Here is a 21,339-nt window from a genome sequence, read left to right on the forward strand (position 1 = left end):
TCTAAAAGATGCTTAGAAAACTCCTCACTTCACGACATTTTATGTATTCGAACCTACGCATGAAAATCATCACGCGCTAAATAAAACTTAGTGAGACAGTAATATAGCTAAAGTGATATAAAACATAAAATCCATAAAGTATATAGCATAAAATTACAATTTAAATAAAGATATTAAAACTTTCAAACCGAGTTAGTCAAGCCGTTTTCCTCTTGAAAACCTGAAAATCATCATTTCATGATTTTATCAAAAATCATGTAAATCAACATCAAATATCATAAACAACTCATGTTCTTTCCATTCGAACATATTTCAGAACTTTCATTTCAATTCCATATTCATTTCTTTCATATTCTTGTCATAACTTTCACATTTACTTTTATAGCCCAATGTATATGTAAGAGAATGCAAGGTACATGAGTCAGACGAGTGTGCGCTATAAGCACTTCTGTAACACCCTCAACCCATACCTGACCCGGATACGAGTCCAGGATGTCATATTAACTATCAAAAACAATATTCTAAAAGAAAATAATAAAACATTTGGATTTATATAACTAAAATACGATAATATACATATGTTTGTACAAAATTCATCAAAATGCTTAGAGCATACACAACTTAACAGTTTAATCACATGCCAACATTCATTTACATAACAAAATGACCTACTGATTAAGTTGCTTCTGATCTGATAGTTGCAGGAGTAATGTTGTCCATCTGTTGAATTTGTCTCGTCTACTTTCTCGGATCCTACGTGTGAAACACTCACACACTAAGTCATCAACTTAGTGAGACAATATAATAATGACAAGAAAATATAATGAGAATTCTAAAAATGAAATGAAGTGCAATGAACATATGTATTTAATCGGTGTAATATCTATAACCATGTTTCCTACACATAGACTTATTACATTAACATTTATAAGTTCATATTAATCAGTTCACTAGCCCATGATACTATACTGAGAACCTAAGGTATGTGAGTACTGTGAGGTTGTGCACTATGCTGTCACCACATCTCGTATAAATGCACCGAAGTGCCACGTAGAATTGCACCGAAGTGCCAAGTAGAATTGCACCGTAGTGCCATATAAGATGTCCCTAAGGACCACGTAGAAAATTCCTTAAGAATCATATACATATACTAAGGACCAAATATGTGTCTCAAAAGACCTCATACATGTTCCAAAGAATACATATATGTCCCGAAAGACCACGTAGACCCTCTACTCTTGGCATGCCAACTATACCTATAGTTCTCATATACAAAACATGGACTTTTCTCAATTTACATAATATATCACATATACATATCTTTTTTCTTACCGTCATCATATAGCTCATATAACTTCGCATACAAATTCATTTAAAACATATTACACAATGCACATAGTATGAATTTCTATTACATTTCATAATATAAAATGAATAATGCATCAATGTATTGACTCTAAACTTATCACAAGTCTAGAACTAGATACACTACTATAATCATGTTATGCATACGCACTCACCTATATTTCTTTGCTTTTCCCTCGATCGATCCTACTGAGAAACTGTTCTGGAACTTGTTTAGGCTCTAAATCTACATAAATATAATTTTCAAAATTATTACCAGATGCCTAAACCTTGTAATTAACTTCTAATAGCTTAAACAAATTTAAGGAATTAATGTTTCATTTTTCCTTTAGGGGGTATCGGTACCCCTCTGGGGGGGAATCGGTACCCCTATGACATTCTGTAATTTCTCGTTTGAGAGGGTATCGGTACCTATTGAATGGGTACCGATACCCCTAGCCCATAAATCATGTTTTGAACTCGAAAATCACTTCATTTCAGCTCCATACTTCACTTCCTTTAATATGCCTAACTTTCATACACATACTTAAACTCATTTTTACTCCATAATCACTTCTTTAAACTCAAAATTCTATCATTTACATTGCATTCAAGAATCACACTAAATTTCCAACATGTTCTAAATTTAATTCTAACACCTCATACTTCTTACTTAGCTTGATGACAAGTCAAATCCAACTTCTAATTCTTATTATGAACTTATTCCAAGATTTCATTTCATGGTTCCTAACCTTTAATATCCCCTAACTTCATCATCCATTGATTTTAAGATAACTTAAGCTTTCCTTAAGCTTAGTTATCTTCTAAGGATCAATAAGCAACCTTAAATTCATCAAGAATTTAATCAACAAGAAAACTTACCTTTAGCTTGGCTTTACGGTGGAGAAGAAGAATGAAGAAGAAGAGAAATCTGGAACTTTGGTTTTTCCCAATTGTCTTCCACATGGGTATTAAAATATCCCTCCAAAAGTAATATTTAATTACTTCCCTGCTAAAAGACTAATTTGCCCTTGTAATTCTTCTTCTTTGCTAATTGATCCTACACAAAACATTTCAATCAAATCCTTGAACTTTTTAATTTATCTCATTTGGTCACTGAATTTTTAAATCTCACAATTTAATCACTAACCCGATATGGAGGATGTTACAAATCTCCCCTCTTAAGAAAATTTATCCTCAAATTTTCATTGTACAAATAGATGGGGATATTGAAGTCGCATATATTCTTCACGTTCCCACGTGGCTTCTTCTACCTTGTGATTTCTCCAAAGAACTTTGACCAACGGAACCATTTTATTTCTTAATTGTTTAACTTAGTAAGCCAATATTTGTATTGGTTCCTCTTCATAAGTAAAATCAGGTTTAACTTCTACTCGCTCTGGTGCAACGATATGAGAGGGGTCGGACCTATATCTTCTCAACATGGATAATGAAAGAAGTTATGGATTTTCTCCATTTCTGGTGGCAAAGATAACTGATATGCCACTGGTCCTATTCTTTTAACAACTTCATATGGCCCGATGAATCTAGGACTTAGTTTTCCTTTCCGACCAAATCGTAATACTTTCTTCAGTGAGATACATTCAGAAACACTTTATCCCCAACTTCAAATTTAATCTCTTTTCTTTTAAGGTCAGAATAGGACTTTTGCCGATCAAATGCCACTTTAAGATTATGTTGAATTTCCCGAACTTTATTTTTAACATCTTGAATCAAATCTGGACCAAGAATACTTCGATCTTTAAGCTCATACCAGTTCAATGGCGTATGACATTTTCTCCCATATAACGCCTCATAGGGTGCCATCTTAATACTAGACTGGTAACTATTGTTGTAAGCGAACTCTGCCAGTGGTAAGTATTTCTCCCATGACCCTTTGAACTCCATAACACATGCTCTCAACATATCTTCCAAGATTTGAATAGTCCTTTGATTGTCCGTCCGTCTAGGGGGAAAGGCTGTGCTAAAATTTAAACGAGTCTCTAACGCTCCATGCAATGATTTCCAAAATCTTGAGATGAATCGAGGGTCTCGATCAGAAACTATAGAAACAGGTACTCCATGCAATCTAATAATTTCTCTAATATACAATTATGCATACTTTTCCATAGAGAAATCAGTTCTGACGGGAAGGAAATATGATGACTTGGTCAATCGATCAACAATTACCCAAATTGAATTTCTTTTGTTCGGAGTCAAGGGTAACCCCGAAACAAAATCCATTATCACGTTTTCCCATTTCCATTGAGAAATAGAAAGCGGTTGCAATAATCCAGACGAAACTTGATGTTCAGCTTTAACCTGTTGACATATTAAGCACTTGGACATAAATTTTGTGATGCTTCGTTTCATCCCTGACCACCAATATCGATCCTTTAAATCCATATACATCTTGGTTTCACCCGGGTGCATTGTTAATGGACTGCAATGAGCCTCTGTCAATATATCTTTCTTCAAATCTTCATCGTCTGATATCACAATTCTTCCTCTATAATACAAATTCCCATCCGTCTTAACCTCAAAATCCTTAATCTCTTTATTCTTTACTTGTTATATTCTTTTCAAACACATTTTATTTTTACTTTGTAATTCTCCAATTCGATCCAACCATGCTGGTTTAAGCTTTAACTCTGCACATAAACCACCGTCTCCAGTTAAATATAATCTTGCGTTAATAGCTCGTAAGGCTGCAAATGTTTTTCTGCTCAAAGCATCTACTACCACATTAGCTTTTCAGGGATAGTAGTCAATTATTACATCATAATCTCTTAAGAACTCAACCCATCTTCTTTGCCTCAAATTAAGCTCTTTTTGAGTCATCAGATACTTTAAGCTCTTATGCTCCGTATACAAATAACATCGTTCTCCATACAGATAGTGACGCCAAATCTTGAGAGCGAACACCACTACAGCCATTTATAAATCATGGGTAGGGTAATTCCTTTCATGTGTTTTCAAATGTCTTGATGCATACGCTACCACTTTCCCTTTTTGTATTAATACAAACCCCAACCCATTGTGGGACGCATCACTGAATACGACAAAATTCTTGTCAGATTTGGTTGAACCAATATAGGAGCTTCTGTCAAAATTCCCTTTAAAGCTTCAAAACTTTCTTGACATTTAGAAGTCCAAACAAACGGTACATTCTTTCTCATCAATTTCGATAAAGGCAGTACTATCATCGAAAAATTCTTAACGAATCTTTGATAATAACCGACAAGTCCAAGGAAACTCCAGACTTCCGATACATTCTTTGGAACCTCCCAATCCAAAATAGCTTTTATATTTTGAGGGTCTACCCGAATCCCATCTGTAGAAATCACATGCACTACGAAAACCACTTCATTAAGCAAAAACTCACATTTGGACAATTTGGCATAAAGCTTCTTATCTCTGAGAATTTGCAAAACTATCTTCAAATGTGTGTTATATTGTTCAATGGATTTCTAGTAAACCAGTATGTCATCAATAAAGACCACAACAAACTGGTCCAAATAAGGTTGAAAAATTCTGTTCATGAGATCCATGAAAGCAGCAGGTGCATTCGTTACTCCAAATGGCATTACAATGAATTCATGATGGTCATATCTCGTTCTAAAAGCAGTCTTTCAAATGTCCTTCTCCTGAATCTTTAATTGGTGATAACCCGAACGGAGATCGATCTTTAAGAATACCGAAGCTCCTTTTAATTGATCAAACAAGTCATCAATTCGAGGAAGGGGATACTTATTCTTGATAGTTACCTTATTAAGTTGTCGATAATCAATGCAGAGATGCATTGTCCCATCTTTTTTCTTAACAAATAACACCGGAGCTCCCCAAGGCGACACACTTGGTCGAATAAATCCCTTCTCTAATAACTCTTGCAATTGATTCTTTAACTCTTACAATTCTTTCGAAGCCATCTGATAAGGTGCCATTGCAATCGGAGTTGTTCCCGGTATTACTTCAATTTGAAATTATACCTCTCTATCTGGGGGTAATCCTGGTAACTCAGCCGGGAAAACATCAGGAAACTCTCGAACTATTGGAATCTCCTCTAACCCTTTATCCTTAGCTCTTATATCTATCACATTTGCAAGAAAACCCTGACATCCTTGTAGCAATAACTTCCTGGCAGACATCACTGATATTATATTTGCTAAAGGATTAAACCTTTCACTGATCACATTCACTTCTATTCCTTCTGGACTTTTCAGGTTTACTTTTTTCAATCTACAATCAATATTCCCATAATAGTGAAACAACCAATCCATTCCCAGAATCACTTCAAACTCATCAAACGGTAGTTCCATCAGATTAGCAGGGAATTTAATTCCCTGAATCTTTATGGGACATCCCTTACAGACCTTGTTCACCCGAGCAGTATGCCTAAAGGATTAGTTACTATAACCTCATTACTCGTAGTTTCTAATGAAATCCTCAATTCCTTTACTAACTTACTGGTAATATAAGAATAATTAGAACCCAAATCAATCAATACCAATACTAATTTATCATACAGCTGAAAAGTACATGCTATAATATCAGGATCATCACGATCTTCACTTGTCTTTAAATTGTATACCCATGCGGTTGACCGAACTTCATGTTGGGCAGAGGATTCAGACTGGTTCCTTCCTTTGCCTCTTCTCTTCCTCGTCCTCTCTGTGAGGTAGAACCAACTCTCTTAGATGGTCCAGTTCACCAACCATCAACGGACAATCCCGGATAAAATGTCCGGCATCTCCGCATCGGAATAAGTCCCAACAGACATTCGACACGCCCCAAAATGGTTTTTCCCACAATGCTGACATTGTCTCGCTTGACCCTGATTGGATCTCACAGCACTAGATCCTACCGGCTGTGTCTATCTAGGTCTTTCTTGACTTGCTCCTCTAGAAGAGGATGCAACCGATCCTGATCTAACTTGTGATCAAAATCTTGAATCTCTTCCTCTTTTTGGTGGTGCTGAGCTGGAAGAAAGACCCGTCCTTTTTGATGTCTGAACTCTTGAGTCCCCAAATCTCTCATTCTGAGCCCTTTCAAGAGCTTTTGCACGATTGATCACCTCCTGAAATGAGGATAAATTTAATACTATCTGCATTTCTTAAGCCTAGGGAGCAAACCCTCCACAAACCATTCACACGCTTCTTTTTCAGTAGATACAAGCTCGGCTGCAAACCGACTCAGCTTGTTGAACTCACATTTATACTCGTATACAGAGTGGTTCATCTATTTTAAGTTCATAAACTCATGCTTCATCTACCGAATAAATTGATCTCCAATGTACTTGTTTTTAAATTCTTCTAAAAACAAATACCAAGTCAACTGGTTACTTGACATCCTCATGGTGACGTTCGTCCACCATATCCTCGCTTGACCACTTAATAAAGAGACATCTTCATCTAACTTCTCCACTTCAGAGCAGTGGAGACCATCTAACATGATTTTCAAATCATTTAACCAAAGACCCGCCACAACCGGACCTTCTCAGATTCTCCCTTAAATTCGGGAGCTCTCAAACTTCTCAACTCTTTTGCTATATTCATTCTTTGAGTTGGTGGGGCAGGAGATTGAAGACGCGTCAGAATATCGTCCAACGTCCTGAAGAAAATGTCTTGGTCTTGTACAGACACTCCCTGAGATGCATGTCCTTCACCTTGCATGGCCAGGGCAGTGAATTACTGCTTTCAGCAGGCCTATCGTCTCCCGCTTCACCTCGGGATCTACTATGTCAGGACATCTAATAAGAATAAACACATCATTCTATTAGCAAAACATCATACTCATACTATACCAGATCATAAGTTCTCACTATATGTTGGCATGTATTCCATTTAAAGACTCTATAGACTCTGGTTTATGCCTAGAATCGGCTAAACCATAGCTCTGATATCATTAAATATAACACCCTCAACCCATACCGACCCAGATACAAGTCCAGGATGTCACATTAACCATAAAAAACAATATTCTAAAAGAAAATAATAAAACATTTGGATTTATATAACTAAAATACGATAATATACATAGGTTTGTACAAAATTCATCAAAATGCTCAGAGCATACACAACTTAATAGTTTAATTACATACCAACATTCATTTACATAACAAAATAACCTACTGATTAAGTTGCTTCTGATCTGATAGTTAGTAATGTTGTAGCTGTTTAATTTGTCTCGTCTACTTTCTCGGATCTTACGTGTGAAACACTCACACGCTAAGTCATCGACTTAGTGAGGCAATATAATAATGACAATAAAATATAATGAGAATGCCAAAAATAAAATGAAGTGTAATGAACATATGCATTTAATCGGTGTAATATCCATAACCATGTTTCCTACACATAGACTTATCACATTAACACTCATAAGTTCATATTAATCAGTTCACTAGCCCATGATACCATACTGAGAACCTAAGGTATGTGAGTACTGTGAGGTTGTGCACTATGTTGTCACCACAGCTCGTATAAATGCACCAAAGTACCACGTAGAATTACACCGAAGTGTAATGAACATATGCATTTAATCGGTGTAATATCCATAACCATGTTTCCTACACATAAACTTATCACATTAACACTCATAAGTTCATATTAATCAGTTCACTAGCCCATGATACCATACTGAGAACCTAAGGTATGTGAGTACTGTGAGGTTGTGCACTATGTTGAAAACATTTTGATATTTCGATATAACAAATTAAGTTTAATAAATTTTAAGATTTTCCAAAAATATTTTCTAAGTATATTCGATATAATTATTCGAATATCAAAATATTACTCCAAATCTTTCAAATGTCATTTTTAATCCTTACTCAAGTGTAAAATTAAGTTTTAGTCTTAAAATAATCTCAAAACAATTTTACAAATTTCAAAGCCAAAATTTCCAGATTGCTCAGAGGGAACCGATTCCCCCCAAGGGGGTACCGATTCCCCCTGAATGGTTTGGCTCCGAGAATTCCAGTATGCTCGGAGGGAACCGATTCCCCCCACTGTTCAACGGTCGAAATATTTGAATTTTACACTTAGGGAACCGATTCCCCTTAAGGGGTACCGATTCCCCCCACGCTCTAAGCTATTTTATTAATTGATTTCACACAAAAACGGCTATATTATCTTCACTAATCATCCCCAACGTTCAGAAGTGATTCAAGGTGTATTTAAGCAAGCTTAGAAGCCATTGATCAATAACAAGAAACAACAAGCAACTAGAATCAAGAGAGAATAAAGAGAAAACATCAAACCTCAAGTTTTAGCATTTCAAGCCTATTTTTCATTCATTATTATTTTGCTTTCAAGAACACTTATTGTGCTTAATTGTATTCATTCTTGAGTGTTCTTTTCTTTGTTCTAGAATTGTGCAAACAATCTACCTTGTGAGGATTTTCTTGTAAGTTTGCAAATTTGTATTGTTCTCTTTGGGAGAGAGTGTTCTCAAGAATTTGGGGTATAATTCTTGAGGGTTTGTAAGGTTACTCTTTGTTCTCAAAACAAAGACAAATTAGTGAATTTGTGGAAAATCCTTAGTGTGGATAGCTAAGGTAGTGGACGTAGACTTTGGTTGAGAAAGTCGAACCACTCTAAATCGATGTGCAATTACTTTCAATTTTCTGCAAAAGCTTCCACCAAATTTTTAATTGCCAATTCACCCCCTCTTGGCCGATTCCATCAATCGATTAACTCAATAATTGGTATCAGAGCCTAACTCATTTGAAGGTTTAATCACCTCTTGAGTCGATTCGGGAAGAGTTACATTGATAATCAAAGTCATCAATGGCCTCTGCTTTAAACTTCGACTCCGGTCTCGATTTGATGCCCGTCAACAAGCCTCCTTTCTTCAATGGGGCTAACTATGCCTATTGGAAAAAATAGGATGATGTACTTCATTCAAGCAAGTGACATGAGCATGGAATATCGTAGTAGAAGGATACATCAAGCCTCTCACTCATCCAAGATTGTGGAGTGAATGAGAGACAAAAATGTTCCAGCTCAACTCCAAAGCCATCCATATCATATTTTGTGCTCTTGGACCAGATGAATACGGAAGAGTTTCATCTTGTACAACGGCCAAAAAAATATGGGACAAACTTCAAGTCACTCATGAGGGTACTGATGAGGAAAATAAATCTAAAATTAGTATTCTAACGCACAACTATTAAAATTTCAGGATGAAACCAAATGAAGATATCAAAGCTATGACGGATAGATTCTCAACGATTTTCAATGGTCTCAAATCATATGGAGAGATCATTTCAAATGAAAAGCTTGTGAGGAAGTTAGTCTACTCCCTCCCAAAATCGTGGCAATCAAAGAAGACGTCAATCATCGAGTCTAAGGATCTAACGTCCTTAACTCTTGAAGAGCTAATCGATTCACTCCTCACTCATGAAATGATGCTTGAAGATGAGGTGGACCTTGATAAGATTTAAGAGACACCAAAGGAGAAGGAGAATAAGAAAAACATTGGAGTTGCTCTCAAATCCACAAAAGATGAGAGTGATTCGGATGAAAATGACGATGACGAGGAAATGGCATTGTTTGCCAAACGGTTCAGAAAAATGATGAGACCTTACTGAGGAAGAAAATTCAAACGAAATGAAGGCCTCAAAAATAAACCAAAAGAGAAGGACCCGATCATTTGCTATGAATGCAAAAAGTCGGGGCATGTCATATACGATTGCCCATAATTGAAGAGAAAGGGTCAATCAAAGAATAAGCACAAGGCTCATGTGGCTACATGGAGCGATGAAGAAGGTTCCGATGAAGAGGAACAAGAAGTAGCAAACTTGTGCTTGATGACATTCGGGGAAGATTCTAAGGTAACCTCTAACTCATCTGATTTTGATGATTTATCCTATGATGAGTATTAGAGGAATTTAATGGGTTGGCTTCGGATTATGAGAAATTGTTTTTAAAAAATAAAAATGATATTTTAAAATTGAAAAATGAAAATAAACTCATATCCAAAACCAACAACGACCTTGAGAGTAAAATCAAAGATTTGCAAATCAAACTAGAAGAGTTTGAAAAGAAAAATTTGGATTTGCAAAATTTACTTTCAAAGGTCAATGATGATCATCAAAAGAAAATTGATGATCTTAAAGCCTCTTTTGATAAAGTTGGAACAAAAGTTTTGAAAATGGAGAAAATTCAAAATCCAACTTTGTTAGAAAAAGTTTTAAAAACTACAATCATAGAGGTCCCCAAAGAACCTCTAATGGAAAAATCATTAGAAGTATATGGGTCCTAAAGAGTCATTACTACTAAGATAAGGATATCCTACACAAATGGATACCTAAGGGGACTAGGATTTGGAAACTAATGAATATGGACCAAAAGAATTTGGGTACCAAAAATTAGAAATTAATCTATGTTTGTAGGAAAAGGAGCATTGCTACAAGGCACGGGAACAAATCCAAATTCATGTACCTTGATAGGGTGCTCAAGACACACGAACGGAGACAAAAACCAGTTCATTGAGCTTATCGCCAAAAATTGAGGAGAAGTGACTTTTGGTGATGATTCAAAAGGTCACATTAAAGGTATTGGCACTATTGGTAATACCTCTTCCATACAAATTAAGAATGCTTTATATGTGAATAGATTAAAGCATAATCTATTGAGTATTAGTCAATTTTGTGATAAGGGATTCAATGTCATGTTGATATTAATGGTTGTAAAGTCATTGACATTGCATCTAATCAGATTATGTTGTTGGTCATAGAATAGGAAACATATACATGGTGCATTTATATTTATTGATATGACTAATTTGTGCCTAGTTGCTAAGGATGAACATGATGGTTGGTTATGACATAGGAGACTAGGACATGCTAGTATGAGTGTTTGCAACGGCTAATTCAAGGTGATTTAGTTCGAGGTTGCCTAAGCTTAAATTTGATAATGATAAAATCTGTGATGCTTGTCTAAAGGAAACAAAAGTGAGTTTCTTTTATATCTATTAATGATGTATCAACTAGTAGAGTCTAGTAGAGTATTACAATTGATCCAAATAGATCTTTTTGGGCCAACTAGGACTACTAGCTTGGGTGGAAAACAATATGCATTTGTCTTGGTAGATGACTATTCTAGATATACTTGGGTTCTATTCCTAAGTACTAAAGATGAAGCATTATAAAAATTCATCACGTTTTCAAAAGTAATCTAAAACGATAAAGGTTACTCTATAACTAGTATTAGGAGTGATCATGACACTGAATTTGAAAATTTTGGATTTACTGAGTTTTGTAATTATAATGGTATTAGTCAAAAAAATTTAGCACCTAGAACCCCTCAACAAAATGGAGTTGTTGAGATGAAAAATCGAACTTTAGAAGAAATGACTAGGACCATGCTTTGTGAAAAATAATTTGCCAAAATATTTTTGGGCGGAAGCCACAAATACCGCTTGTTATGTTATAAATCGAGTAATGATTAGACCTATTTTAAAGAAAAATCTATATGAAATTTTAAAAAATAAAAAGCCTAACATTAGCTATTTTCATCCTTTTGGATGTAAATGTTTTGTTTTAAACAACGGTAAAGAAAACCTTGGCAAATTTGATAGTAAAAGTGATGAAGGAATTTTTCTGGGTTATTCCTTAAATTCTAAAGCTTATCAAGTATTTAATAAAAGAACTTTAGTTGTAGAAGAGTTTATACATGTTGTTTTCGATGATAATCCCCTTCCGAGGAAGGATTCTTGTGTGAATGATGATGTAGGTGTTATAAATACAAATGACGTTAGAAATGACGTTGGAGAACCATCATCAAAAGGAAGAAACGAAAAATAAGGAAACTCATGATCCTCTTGAAAATCCAACCATTGAAGAAAATGAAGTATCTTATCTAAGAGATTACAACTATGTCAAGGATGGTGAGATTATAGGTGATCCATCCAAAGGGGTAACAACTCGATCTTTTCTTAGAAATATTTGTAATTATGTTGCATTTATTTCATGCATAGATCCTAAGAATATTAAAGAAGCATTAAATGATGAACATTGGATTATGGCTATGCAAGAAGAATTAAATCAATTTGAGATAAGTAAAGTATGGACATTAGTTGAAAGGCCTAGTAATAAATCTATTGTAGGTACTAGATGGGTATTTAGGAATAAGCTTGATGAGAGTGGTAATATAGTGACAAACAAGGCTAGACTTGTTGCTCAAGGGTATACTCAAGAAGAGGGCATAGACTATGATGAAACATACACTCCCGTGGCTAGGATGGAAGCAATTAGAATGTTATTAGCATTTGCATGTTTTCATGAATTTAAATTATATCAAATGGATGTTAAAAGTGCATTTTTAAATGGTTTTATAAAGGTAGAAGTGTATGTGGAACAACCTCCAGGTTTTGAAGATTCAAAATTTCTGGATCATGTTCTTAAATTAACAAAAGCGCTTTATGGTTTAAAACAAGCTCCTAGAGCTTGGTATGAAAGATTGTCAAACTTTTTAATTGAAAAATGTTTTTCAAAAGGGAAGGTTGACACTACATTGTTTTTAGAGCATAAAGGTAAAGATTTATTAGTAGTTCAAATTTATGTTGATGATATAATATTTGGTTCTACTAATGATGTTCTTTGCCAAGAATTTTCTAAGCTAATGCAAAGTGAGTTTGAGATGAGCATGATGGGGGAGCTCTCATTTTTCTTGGGACTCCAAATCAAGCAAATAAAAGATGGCATCTTCATCAATCAAGCTAAGTACGTCAAAGGTATGCTCAAGAAGTTTGGACTGGAAAATGGCAAACCTCATGACACTCCAATGAGCTCTTCAACAAAGCTTGACTTAGATGAATGAGGTAAATGTGTAGATGTTAAATTATATAGGTCAATGATTGGCTCTTTTATTTATCTAACTGCAAGTAGACCTGACATTATGTTTAGTGTTTTCTTATGTGCTAGATTTTTCAATCATGTCCTAAAGAATCACATTTACTAGCTGTTAAGAGAATCTTTAGATACCTTAAGGACACTCCTAGTTTAGGACTTTGGTATCCTAGAGACTCTAGCTTTAGCTTGCATGCCTTTTCTAATGCAGATTATGGAGGATGCAAATTAGATAGGAAAAGCACCTCCGGTACTTGCCAATTCCTTGGAAATATGTTGATTTCTTGGTTTTCAAAGAAACAAAATTGTGTTGCATTATCTACCACTGAAGCCGAATACATTTCAGCTGGTAGTTGTTGTGCACAAGTTTTATGGATGAAACAACAACTTTTTTATTATGGAATTGAAGTAGGTACCATTCCTATCAAGTGTGACAATACTAGTGCTATTTGTCTCACTAAAAATTCCATCCAACACTCTAGAACTAAGCACATTGAAATAAGACATCACTTCATTAGAGACCATGTCACTAAGGAAGATGTAGTTCTAGAATTTGTTGATACTTTGCACCAATTAGCTTATATCTTTACAAAACCTTTAGACAAGGAAAGATTTTGGACACTTAGGAGAGAATTAGGTTTGACCAACCTATCTTATGTTAGTGTTTAAAATAATTTTAGCACTTTTAAGACTAAATGAAAATTGCTTAGAATAGTAATTTTTTGATTGCATTCATTGCTATTAGTTAGGGGGAGTTTATGATTCTTGATGAAAATTAACTTTAAGTTCAAATATAGTTTAAAGATTAATTGATTGTTTGAACGTGATTAATTTCAATATGAGTTGCCAATACCAGTAGAGAAAATTAATTTAGCATTTTGTGTGTTTAAAATCGGATTTTAGCATTTTGGTGCAGAGAAAATCGATACCCCCATGAGGGAACCGATTCCCCCTTTGAAGGGGAACCGATTCCCCCCACAGGGGAATCGATACCCCCTGGGGTTCTGGTTTTATCGGGCAGAACCTCATATTTTGCTCAAACCCTCTTCTCTCATTGTCACCGTTTCTCCTCTCTACTCTCTCCATATCTCCACTTTGCCTCAAAACAACATTTTTAATCGGAATTCTCTTTGAACATATGACTAGTTTAATTAGTTCTAGATAGAAATAGTGATCGGCATTGATTGTTTAGTGATTAGAAACTAGATATTACAACTAATTTCATCAAAAACACAAGAATTTTTCCAAAAAATTTGAAATTTTCGAAAAAAAATTGTTTTTCAAATTATTGTGTTTTAATTGAATTATGTTGTTGTTATGAAAACTATACATATTTTTTTTTTCAAAATCTTATTTTTCAAAAGTTTTCAAAAACTTTGCCCATTAGGATTGGTTTAGAGAACCTTGAAATATGAGGACTCAATTGAGTTTGGGATTGATTGAATGCATTCATGTTTCTAAATGCATGTATCCATTCTATTCCGACTTCCTAACCATGTCCAATCCTAAACGTGCTAGGTCATCTCCACTCACACCGTCAACCAAATCACTCCAAATCCTCCTCCTATTCCTGAAATTCCAATTCCTAATCCTAATCCTATTGATCCTAATATGACTATCCAGAACTCGTGCTTCAATCACCTGGTCCTAGAAATCATCGTTTTGGTATTATCATATTTGACTCTTACAAAATTAGAGAAGAACGTATCCCTTCTCGTCAAGCTATGTTAGATATCGATTTTAGATATCTTCCTCTTTTACAAGAGTGAAAATTTGATAAACTTTGTGACCTTGAACCTATAGTTTACCATCAACTTGTTCGCATCTTTTACTCTAATGCCGTTTGTGTCAAAAACCGAGCTCAAACGGAAACCATAGGAGTTCGTTCCTACCTCCTAGGACAATTCTTACATATTGACTCGGCTTACATAGCCAAAGCATTAGGATTAGATAATGATGGTATATCAAATGAAAAATAGGTTTTAGGTTCTCGTTATAAAAGAAGGGATAGTGCGAGTGTCTTAGACCTTCATGATCGTTTTCTTCATCTAATGATTTCTTGGTGGTTTCGACCATCCGAAGGTCGTTACCCTACTCTTCGTGCTTTAGATCTTTGGTGGTTACATTGTTTCCAAAACAGTATTAAAATAAACCTACCTCAGATTATTTTTGCTGAAATCGTTGAAACCGTAAATCTTGTTCCTAACAAGAAACTCTGTTCATCTCTAGTTTACGGTTGCATTCTGAGTAATCTTTTTTCTAAAGCCGGCTTAGAGTAGGTCTAGATGCCGTCTTTCCTCTAAAGAAAAAAATTAATCTTCTTTCCTTAACGAGAACGGGATGGATAAAGGATAAGGAAACCGGTGAATGGGTTCAATCTTCTGAAAATACTCCGGAAGCTAGTTCTTCACGAGCTCCACCAGAAGCTGACGACGATCCCGAGCTTGAACAATTAATGCGAGACATCGATGAAGTCGAAGATGAGCCTGAGCAGCCCGAGGAGCAAGCACAACAAACGAATCAAATACCTCCATATTTTCAATCTTTTATGGAGACATTCGATTTCCGATATGCTACCATAGATTCGCGCTTTACTTCTATAGAGTCCCATTTATCCACAATGGAGCTCAACAATTGGAAATTCTCCGGGAGATGCGTGCAAACAATGAAGCAACCAACGCTCATATTAATGAACTCACTCATGAGATGGCCGCTATGCGAGCTCGTTTTCCTCCTCCCGATCCTCCTACGGATACTTGATTCTTTGTTTTGCTTTAGTACTTTGAACTTAAAGCTTATTGTTTTAACATTTTGAATATTTTGGAATGTTTGATTTTTGTGGATTGTTAAACTTTGGATTTGTTTGGATGTTTGAATATTTGGTTTTGTTAAATTTATTGCATCATTTACATCATTTTAGCAATATGACCAATTTTGCCATGTCACATTAATTATGAATATTGATTATGAAACTAATGGCTAACGTTTCTCTTGATTGTGATCTTAGCAGCTTAAACTATATATAATCAATTGGCTAAATGATTTGAAAACCTTGTTTAAATTCTTTTAAAATGTCTTTTTGATTTAACAAAAAGGGGGAGAAGTGTTAAATGTTTTAAAGAGGAGAAGTGTTAAAGTAAGGGGGAGTAATTTTTCAAAACGTCGTTTTTTTTATTTCAAAATCTTAAAATTACTAAAATGTTTTGTTATATCAAAAAGGGGGAGATTGTTGAAAACATTTTGATATTTCGATATAACAAATTAAGTTAAATGAATTTTAAGATTTTCCAAAAAGATTTTCTAAGTATATTCGATATAATTATTCGAATATCAAAATATTACTCCAAATCTTTCAAATGTCATTTTTAATCCTTACTCAAGTGTAAAATTAAGTTTTAGTCTTAAAATAATCTCAAAACAATTTTACAAAATATTTCGAACCATTTCAAAGCCAAAATTTCCAGATTGCTCAGAGGGAACCGATTCCCCCTGAATGGTTTGGCTCCGAGAATTCCAGTATGCTCGGAGGGAACCGATTCCCCCCAGGGGTTACCAATTCCCCCCCACCGTTCAACGGTCGAAATATTTGAATTTTACACTTAGGGAACCGATTCCTCTTAAGGGGTACCGATTCCCCCCACGCTCCAAGCTGTTTTATTAATTGATTTCACACAAAAACGGCTATATTATCTTCACTAATCATCCCCAACGTTCAGAAGTGATTCAAGGTGTATTTAAGCAAGCTTAGAAGCCATTGATCAACAACAAGAAACAACAAGGAACTAGAATCAAGAGAGAATAAAAGAGAAAGCATCAAACCTCAAGTTTGAGCATTTCAAGCCTATTTTTCATTCATTATTCATTTTGCTTTCAAGAACACTTATTGTGCTCAATTGTATTCATTCTTGAGTGTTCTTTTCTTTGTTCTAGAATTGTGCAAACAATCTACCTTGTGAGGATTTTCTTGTAAGTTTGCAAATTTGTATTGTTCTCTTTGGGAGAGAGTGTTCTCAAGAATTTGGGGTATAATTCTTGAGGGTTTGTAAGGTTACTCTTTGTCCTCAAAAGAAAGACAAATTAGTGAATTTGTGGAAAATCCTTAGTGTGGATAGCTAAGGTAGTGGACGTAGACTTTGGTTGAGAAAGTCGAACCACTCTAAATCGTTGTGCAATTACTTTCAATTTTCTGCAAAAGCTTCCACCAAATTTTTAATTGTCAATTCACCCTCTCTTGGCCGATTCCATCAATCGATTAACTCAACAGGTGTAATATCCATAACCATGTTTCCTACACATAGACTTATCACATTAACACTCATAAGTTCATATTAATCATTTCACTAGCCCATGATACCATACTGAGAACCTAAGGTATGTGAGTACTGTGAGGTTGTGCACTATGCTGTCACCACAGCTCGTATAAATGCACCGAAGTGCCACGTAGAATTGCACCGAAGTGCCGCGTAGAATTGCACCATAGTGCCATATAAGATTTCCCTAAGGACCACGTAATAAATTCCTTAAGAATCATATACATATACTAAGGTGCAAATATGTGTCTCAAAAGACCTCATACATGTTCCAAAGAATACATATATGTCCTGAAGGACCGCGTAGACCCTCTACTCTTGGCATGCCAACTATACCTATAGTTCTCATCTACATAACATGGTCTTTTCTCAATTTACATAATATATCACATAGACATTTCCTTTTTCTTACCTTTATCACATAGATCATATAACTTCGCATACAAATTCATTTAAAACATATTACACAACGCACATAGTATGAATTTCTATTACATTTCATAATATAAAATGAATAATGCATCAATGTATTGACTCTAGACTTATCACAAGTCTAGAACTGGATACACTACTATAATCATGTTATGCATACGCACTCACCTATATTTCTTTGCTTTTCCCTCGATCGATCCTACTGGGAAACTGTTCGAAACTTGTTTAGGCTCTGAATTTACATAAATATAATTTTCAAAATTATTATCAAATGCCTAAACCTTGTAATTAACTTCTAATAGCTTAAACAAATTTAAGGAATTAATGTTTCATTTTTCCTTTAGGGGGTATCGGTAGTCCTCTGGGGGGGAATCGGTACCCCTATGACATTATGTAATTTCTCGTTTGAGAGGGTATCGGTACCTTTTGAATGGGTACCGATACCCCTAGCCCATAAATCATGTTTTGAGCTCGAAAATCACTTCATTTCAGCTCCATATTTCACTTCCTTTAATATGCCTAACTTTCATACACATACTTAAACTCATTTTTACTCCATAATCACTTCTTTAAACTCAAAATTCTATCATTTACATGGCATTCAATAATCACACTAAATTTCCAACATGTTCTAAATTTAATTCTAACACCTCATACTTCTTACTTAGCTTGATGACAAGTCAATCCAACTTCTAATTCTTATTATGAACTCTATTCCAAGATTTCATTTCATGGTTCCTAACCTTTAATCTCCCCTAACTTCATCATCCATTGATTTTAAGATAACTTAAGCTTTCCTTAAGCTTAGTTATCTTCTAATGATCAATAAGCAACCTTAAATTCATCAAGAATTGAAGAAGAAGAGAAATATGGAACTTTGGTTTTCCCCAATTGTCTTCAATGTGGGTATTAAAATATCCCTCCAAAAGTAATATTTAATTATTTCCCTGCTAAAAGACTAATTTTCCCTTGTAATTCTTCTTCTTTGCTAATTGATCCTACACAAAACATTTCAATCAAATCCTTGAACTTTTCAATTTATCCCATTTGGTCACTGAATTTTTAAATATCATAATTTAATCACTACCCGGTATGGAGAATGTTACAACTTCAGTGTTATCATCGCAATTAGAATATGCACTCCAAGTGCATTCATATCACTTGCACTAACGGTACTACACATAATGTACACAAATGTGTCAAATCATAATCACCCCACCTCATGACATGCCAATTGTACTTACGACTGTCAATGCAACATATATTGGACTTTCAAATTATATCTTATTTGTTTCATAATCAATATTTTAACTCAGAATCATTTTCCAATCATTCTCATAAAAATGTGAATTTGGGAAATTCATACCCTAAACATTCATAAGACTTTATATAAACATTATGAAAATAATCCTTATTTAAAATAAAAAGCATACTTTAAATAAATTACATTCACTTTGACACTTTATTAATAAATCAAAATATAAGCCTCACTAAGCTTTAGAATTAATCCTTTGTTTTCAAATGCTTCAACTACACAATTTATCAAAATTTCATATTCCGGTAGTTTGCACTACCTTCAAAGAAATATTATTTTGTATTAACCAAACTAGACTCGAATACGAATTTAACCATATAAGGCTCCATCTAGTTCCACTTGTACAATTTTTAGTGAATTTTCGAAATTGACTTACAAAAGTTGTTTTGAACATATTCTACTGCTCTATTTTCTGACCTATCATTGATTAAAAATTCATATCTCTTTATACACTACTTGAAATCATTAGTCGTTTATTTTAAACAAAACTAGACTAATATAAAAATTTAAAGTATAAAGATAATCCTCTAATCATTTTCATATAATTTATAGTAATTTTCTAAACTTATTCCATACTTCTATTACTTACCGAATGAACATATATGCTTGAATCACAATTCACATAACATTAGGAGTCACTTTTTAACGTAGTAAGTCTAACACTAGCTCATCGCAAGCCAATATTTGTTCGATAACATAAATACAAATTAAATGCAATCACTTTTGTCTCATTATCGAACCTTTTCCATGATAATCTTCTCAATCCGCATCTTTTTCCTTCCCTTTTGAGTTACTTGGATCACTATATTTATCGTGGACTGACGACGTTATATAATAACATAAAATATTCAAATTATATGTTAGTATCGAACTAACATAATCTATGCTTAAATATTAATTCAATAGAACAAAAATCGATACTTAAATCAATATAAAACTAAATCATGATTCCCATCAACATTTCAAACTTCTCAAAATGCTTATTCAATCCCATAAATATTTATTTCCACTATCAACCCTTCAACTCGTGCCAAATACACAATTAAGCCATTAATTATGAATTCTTTCTAAAGTTCATCTTATTTTTCCATTAAATTCATAATGATCCTTTACCATTATGATCCTTACACTTTGATTTCTAAAATTTCCAGCATCTTAATAAAATTTTTAAATCAATACTTTAGCATTCAAAAACTTGAAATTCCATCCCAAAGCTTATTAGACTTTTCAAATTTAACCATCCATCTATATAAACTTATTTTGCTCCTAACTCAATAATTTAAACTTGGGAATCAACATGCTATTAAAATTTCAATAATTTTACCCAAATGATACTTTTACTTTTAAAAACTTGCAATCAAATCTCCAATTTCCTAGAACTTTTTGAATTCCACCTCAAAGTTTACCAAATTTGCAAATTGGCTCCACTCAACTTTCTAACTTAAAATTTCAAGCATTTCAAATATTAAAATCTGCATTGAGCAACCAAAATATCACATTCTTGCAATAATATCCCACAATTCTCAAATCTTGCATATTAGCCTTTTTACTAACTCAAGGTTCCAAACTGATCCAAATTAATCTCCAAATCATATAGAACACTTCAAATATCAATTCTATACTACACAATTTTTTTCAATATTCCCCCTAATTGTCTTCATATGGTTGAATACTTCAAGTAGTTTAAGGCTTGATTTTCACTCAATTTCAAACATGAATTCAACTTCCTTAAATCAAATTCTTGTTATTCTTGTCATCACATCTTCAAATTACATCAAAATCCAAATATTCCCAAAAACCCTTATACCATTAATGAATCTTGAAAATTACCAAATGACATTGCTATATCATCCGTTAAAATATTCCTTAGTCAATGATGAACCAATTTGGCTTTGACTTTCTACTTTGGCCATGCAATTTTGGAAAATGACATTTTTGTCACTGTTTGGCTAAATTTGAAAAATTACACTGATTTGAGCTAAATTTCTCTGATCTAAAATATGGAAATAATATTTCTAACCATTATCTAACATCCTTCAAATGTTCGTGAAATTATGGCCTGATACGATTCCTATACCGAACTTTAT

This window comes from Hibiscus syriacus, unplaced genomic scaffold, assembly GCF_006381635.1.
Source record: "Hibiscus syriacus cultivar Baekdansim isolate YM2019G1 unplaced genomic scaffold, ASM638163v2 tig00110889_pilon, whole genome shotgun sequence".
Classification (NCBI taxonomy): Eukaryota; Viridiplantae; Streptophyta; class Magnoliopsida; order Malvales; family Malvaceae; genus Hibiscus; species Hibiscus syriacus.